The sequence below is a fragment of the Canis lupus genome, chromosome 1 (assembly GCF_003254725.2).
Source record: "Canis lupus dingo isolate Sandy chromosome 1, ASM325472v2, whole genome shotgun sequence".
NCBI lineage: Eukaryota > Metazoa > Chordata > Mammalia > Carnivora > Canidae > Canis > Canis lupus.
Genome location: NC_064243.1, coordinates 108,123,662 through 108,130,252, shown reverse-complemented (window position 1 = coordinate 108,130,252; position 6,591 = coordinate 108,123,662).

Sequence of the window (6,591 nt, the reverse complement as noted above, 5' to 3'; positions counted from 1 at the left end):
GGTCAGGCTTAGACCTGATTGGGAGCATCTTGGTGGAGCGTGAGAATGCAGCCAGTGCTGGCAGTGACAGAGCCAAGAGATGCCCTCTGGGATCACCCCCAACACCCCAGGAGGTGGGCATGGTGCCCATTTTCCTGCTGTGGAAATTAAGTTGGAGAGATTCAGTGACTTGCCAAAGGACACGGAACAATCCTCCCCAACCCAAACATTCACCCCTGCACGACCATCCATCCCTTGAGAGAGCATGGCAGAGGGAGACGGAGAGAGAGAATCTTAAGCAGCCCTACACGGGACTTGATCTCACGACTCTGACATCATAACCTGAGCTGAAATCAAGAGTTGGGCGCTTAACGAACTGAGCCACACAGGCGCCCCATTATATGTCCCTAAACTTCCAATCGCAGCGAGTATGGATGGTGTCATACACGACTGGCGTCCGTCCTGCGCTGTCCTAGCACTTGCTGAGGCTCCCCATCTCTGAACCTTAGTGTCTTCGCGTGGAAAATGGGGATAATACCAACTCCCCAAGGCCGGCTGCAGAATTGAAAATAATGTGCTTATACTGTCTAGTGCACGCGAAGCGCATCAATAATTGGTTATTATATAACTGTTTTCTTTTTGAAAGACTGAAGATGTAGGTTGACGTTTGGCGTTGCTGCAGGGGGAGGGTCTCCCAGTATTTGTCAGCCCGGATCCACATCAGGATAAAGAAAAGCCGGGCCCCCGGAAATGTGCGGCGCATGCGCATTGGGGTGGTAGGAAGCGCCGCTGCCGTGAGATCCCCGGTGAACCCAGACTCCCGGGAACCGGGGGGCACCAGGCGGGAAGGGTGAAGATCACAGCCCTAATGGGGCGGGGGCAGCGACAGGGAGGTGGCAGAGTCTGGGGAGACACTGGTCGGATCTGAAAGGCACCAAGGGAGCCAGCGGTCCCGTCCGACCCTAGGAGAAGAGGGACTCCCTTTCCGCCCTCCCCCCCCCGTCGGTAATGGTCTCGCCCGACTCCCGTTCCCTTCTGCCACTCCGGGACGCACCAAGTTTCCAGCAGAGGGGTGGGGGGATTGGGCCTGGGGACGACAGGTCCGTTTCGGCGGGCGGGACCATTGTCGCGGAGATCCGGGGGTAAATGCTGCGGGGGAGGGCGGGCTAAAGGGGTCCAAATGATTGGAAGAGGGGAGGCCTTCAGGAAACCTAGCTTGAAGGGCAGGGCGGAGGAGCTCAGTCGAGCAAAGAAGGCGGGGCCTCTGGATAGGCTAGTCCTCCGGGTCGAGAGGCGGGAGGTAGGGGTGGGCGGGACCATTGAGAGTCGGGGGACGGGGATGGAATTGGGTGGGAGAGGGCATCGTTTGTATGGGGGAGATTAGGGCAGGCTTGGGGGTGACCTCTGCGTGTCTGAGTAAGGAGGGTCCGGGTGAGTGTGTGCGCCTTGAAGCAGGAGTGGGAGTCCGACTGAGGCTGAGAAAGGTTATTTCTATATGGATGGAGGAACAACAGGTGCAAGTGCTAACTGGCCGAAGAGTTAAGGACCTACTCAGAAGGAGAGGCTGCCATTGGAATGTAAGGACCACAGGCAAATACATGGAGAGTTACACTGGAGAATGTGCAAGGGGCATAGCAAGGGGGGCTGATGCGAGAGACCGGACAAGATCAGCCCTGGGTGAAGAATGGGTCTCGTGTGGGAGTTGGACTAGAGTGGGGAGACTGGAGGCAAGGAGGCCAGAAAGGAGGCTGGAGTGAGATCCAGAGGGAGAAGAGATCTGAGCTGGGGCAGGGGCCCTGGGGACACAGGGGAGGATACAAGGCAGAAAGAAAACGCAAGAGGATTGGGGTTGAGGGATGGGGTTTGGGGACTGACAAGTGGGAGAGGGGCGGTGAGGAGGAGGAAGGGAGGGATGAGAACCTCCCAGGGGACCTGGGCAGGTACTGAGTGAACCATGAGGCTGTCCATGGATGAGGACCCTTGGAGGTGGACTGGGTTTGCAGGAAGACTCCAAGAGCAGTGAACATGTCATGCGTGTGAGGGACCAGCAGGCTCTGGAGGGAGATGCTGGTGCTGCCAGGTGGTTGAGCTACCTGGCGAGAGGGAACTGAAATGAGGAAATGAGTTCAGTTCCAGAGGCTGTTCTGTGAAAGGCTTCGAAGGCCAGGTTTGGGAGCTCGGGGTTTTCTCCTGGGAGAGTTGGGGAGCCATGGGAGGAACGTGAGTGGGAAAGGGGCAGGGACAGCACTGGGGGATAGAGAGACTCCTCTAGGGCCCCATGGAAGATGCACTGAAGACAAGACACCGGAGGTGGGGAGGCCAGGGAGGAGGCTGGGCAAGGACATGCACCAGGTGGGTTCAGCACTGAGGGGATGGAGAGGACAGGCATAGTTGGTGGTGGAGGATGTGGGAATATCTGTCCCCCTCAACCCCCTGGGAAGATCTTGGAAAAAGATAAGCCTGCCCCCCATGCCTAGGGCAGGGGGAGCTCTGGGATATCCTCTAACCCCAGCTCTCAAGGCAGACCGTCTAGGTTCAGGTCCCAGCTCTGCCTCTCACGCCTTGTGACACTGGCAAACTTACTTAATCATTCTGTGCCTCATTTTCATCTTCTATCAAATGGGTAATAATCCTGCTTCCTCCAGCAGGTTGCACTGAGGGAGAAATGGGTTCTTGTATGAGAAGCACTTAGAGCAGCTCCTGAAACTAGACCCCAGTTACCCGTTAATTAACATCGCCAGCAACATCTCTGCTCACCTTGGGCTGGTGCTGTCACAGTGTTCCGGTTTTTTATGTACCGACAGCTCCATGACCTGCACCAGTCTCTAGAAAGACCGGCCCAGGGACACCTGGGTGGCTCAGAGGTTGAGCGTCTGGGGTTCTTTCTCTTCATTAGGGTTTAGGGGAGGGGCAAGCAGATCATCATGAATTTCTCTCCAAAAAGGCAGTGTTCTTCGGGTCAGTCCTCCTGAAATTGGGAGGTGGGAATGTTGTGGCAGAGATTCTGCTGAACTTGTGCTCTTAGGGAGGCCACGCCAGGACCAGGAGACCTGACCGGACTGCTGGTGATTCTTCAACCTTACACTGGGAGGTTGATGTTGGGTTTTTTTCCTTCTCAGTTCTGGGTCTTGATAGTTCTGGGAAAACAGCGCCTAGTTACATCCCATTGTGTAGATGAGCTAAGTGAGGATTGTGGAGATTGGAACCATGTAAGGTGTTTTGATGTGTGATTGTGTTTTGGTGTGTGATTGAACCAGAATTCAGATCTTTAGACACCAGACCCATACCCATGATATCAGCCTGGTAAATGTGAATTCTTACCTTCAAGCCTCCAGAGGGTCCTTGAAGACATGGAATCTATCCATCCTAGAAAGATCCTAGGGGACTGAGGTCCAGGGGGAGGACAGAGGTCATGGGGACTAGGATGGGCACAGTGGGCTCCTGCATTCAGGGATGGAGGGATGGGAGGGGAGAGAGTGATAGATGTATTCAATCAATCTCATCCAGTGAATAAGACTGAACTTTACGGTCGGGTTGACTTAGTATTAACCCAAGCTCTACTGTTTATAGCCGTAACCTTAGACAAGTTACCCGGCCTCTTTGTATCTCAGTTTTAGAATCCATTGAATGGGGATAACATTAGCACTAATGACATCAGCGCATTTAACCCGGGCAGGGTAGTTTTTATTACCTCTCCTATGTTGTACTGGATTTAGAGAAGTGAACTAATTTGCTCCAGTCCACAAAGTTAGTGAGTAGAGCATCATGCTTCTCACATAGGCACTGGGTAAATATTAGAAACCATTGGGGCACTGGTATGGATGCTCTGTACTGGTGAGCTTGATCTAGCATAATCAGGTAATGACGAATCCATTTATAGAGGTATAGACACCGAAAGGAAGGGAGCGTGATCCTCTTCCGCTTGGATCACTCTTGATTTCTGACTTCCATTCTACATTCACTTTTTATTTTTCGTTGATGGCTCGTTGCTTGCTTGCTTGCTTTTGGTTTTTTAAAGCTGTGTAGAGTAAAATGCACCAATGTTCAATGTGTAGTACAACAAGTTTTGACCAGTATAATCACCTGTGTGACCAACACCCCAATCAGATACAGCACATGTACATCACCCTAGGTCATTTCCTCAGGATATAAGATTGAGAATGTTATGCAGTGAGAGAGGGAGAGAGCGGAAGGAAAAGAAGAGGGAGGAGGAGAGGGGGGTAGGAGAGTGAGAGAAAGAACCAGTGTTGGGCAAATTTCAGGGAGGCAGGTTTGGTTACAAAATAAGAAATGAGTTTGACATGCCCTTTCGTTTTCTTATTGTTAATTCTGGTCACATGGACATGCTGCTTTTTGTGTCTAGAATTCCCCTTCTCAGGATGCCTGGGTGGCTCAGCAGTTGGGTGCCTGCCTTTCGTGATCCGGGATCAAGTCCCACATTGGGCTCCCTGCAGGGAGCCTGCTTCTCCCTCTGCCTCTGTCTCTGCCTCTCTCTCTCAGTCTATGTCTCCCATGGATAAATAAATAAATAAATCTTTAAAAAAATAGAATTCCCCTTCTCACCCTCCTTTCCTGGACACACTCATATCTTTCAGCTTTAGTGTCGTGGCTAGGGAAATTCCTTGCTCTGCTCCGTTAGTCTGTCATGTATCAAAAGTCCATGACAGGGCGTGACTTCCTGGTGTTTCAATTGTGTGCATGTCTGGCACATACACCAGGCTGTGCACTCCCAGAGGAACTACCACTTACTCACCTCTGTGTCCCCAATATGGGCAGGTCCATAGAGGGGCGTGACAGTCATTGGCTGGAAAGTCCCATGTCAACGCTCCTCACTGGTGCTGTTGCTTACTGAACACCACACGTGTCCAGTGTTCTGCTGAAGCCTGGTGTGCACATCTCACTTATTCCTCACAGCAACAACTATGTTAAAAAAAAAAAAAAACTGTGCTTGTCACCCATGTTCACAGGATGCAGGAGCCTTGAGAAGCAATATCAGTCCAAATGACGCACTCCCCAAATACAAGGTTGGAAGGAAGAATGGGAAAAAGAAAAACTGAGTCTGAGCTTTGTTTTTTCCTAGGGAGTAGTCAGTAGGATTCATTCTTTCTTTTGTTTATTTACTAGTATTTTTTGAGTGCCTACTATGTTCTGTGGCTTGAGGTTCCAGCAATGAATAAAACCAGGTCTTATTCTCTTGTTATGAAATTTACATTTGGTGGATAGAGACAGACACACTCTTCCCACCTGGAATTTGGTTGTGGATATGTCCTGGTTGTCCACACAGCACACATTCCCTCCTCTTAAAAGTACCTGGATTTTATTTCTTTTAGGAAAGAGGGAAAGGGAGAAGCAGACTCCCCACTGAGCAGAGAGCTCGATTTGGGGCTCAATCCCAAGACCCCAGGATCATGACCTGAGCCAAAGGCAGATGCTTAATCGACTAAACCACCTAGGCACCCCACAATTTTATATTTTTTATAGTTACATGTGTTTGCCAAATTGACTTGTATTGTAGTGGGATTTCATTTTCAGCTTAATTTCTTTTAACCTGACTATTGATGAGATGGGGACTCTACCATATATTTATTGACTACATGTCTCATAATCGAGGTGTCCAGTCAAGCCTTTTGGCTTCTTTCCAGTTAGGTCTTCTGCCCTTTTGTTATTAATTTTTAGTAGTTCATGTGCACATCAGTTTGAAGAAAAGTTTTTAATTTTAACATAGCAAACCAGCTTTATCTTTTTTATAGTTTGAATGCAGGGAGAAAGAGAGTGCACAGGCCTGGAGTTCTGCTTTAATTGGCAAAGAGAGTGGAGGCATAAGGCTTTTGCAGGCTTACTTTTTATTCTGTGTTTAAAACATAAAAGCAGGGATCCCTGGGTGGCTCAGCGGTTTGGCGCCTGCCTTTGGCCCAGGGCGCAATCCTGGAGTCCCAGGATCGAGTCCCACGTCGGGCTCCCGGCGTGGAGCCTGCTTCTCCCTCTGCCTGTGTCTCTGCCTCTCTCTCTCTCTCTCTCTCTGTCTGTCTATCACGAATAAATAAGTAAAATCTTAAAAAAAAAAAAAACAACATAAAAGCAGGCACACCTGGCTGGTCCAATCGGAAGAGTATGTGACTTTTGATCTCTGGGTTGTGAGTTTGAGCCCCACATTGGGTGTGGAGATTACTAGAATGAATGAATGAGTAAATATAAAAGCAGGAATTTAAAGCATGGGAAAAGAAAAGAACAGCAGCCCAAACAGATATTGAAACCACCCAAGAGGGATCCCTGGGTGGCGCAGCAGTTTGGCGCCTGCCTTTGGCCCAGGTCGCGATCCTGGAGACCTGGGATCAAATCCCATGTCAGGCTCCTGGTCCATGGAGCCTGCTTCTCCCTCTGCCTGTGTCTCTGCCTCTCTCTCTCTCTCTCTCTCTCTCTCTCTCTCTCTCTGTGACTATCATAAATAAATTTTAAAAATTAAAAAAAAAAAAAAAATTTAAGAAACCACCCAAGATCTCTGTAACAGAGAAGCCTGAAGCACGGAGCCTAGAAACTAGAGTGGAGGGGTGGGGGGGCAAGCTGGCTCTTTATCTACTGTGTGGCTGGCAGTATTTTTTTTTTAAGATTTTA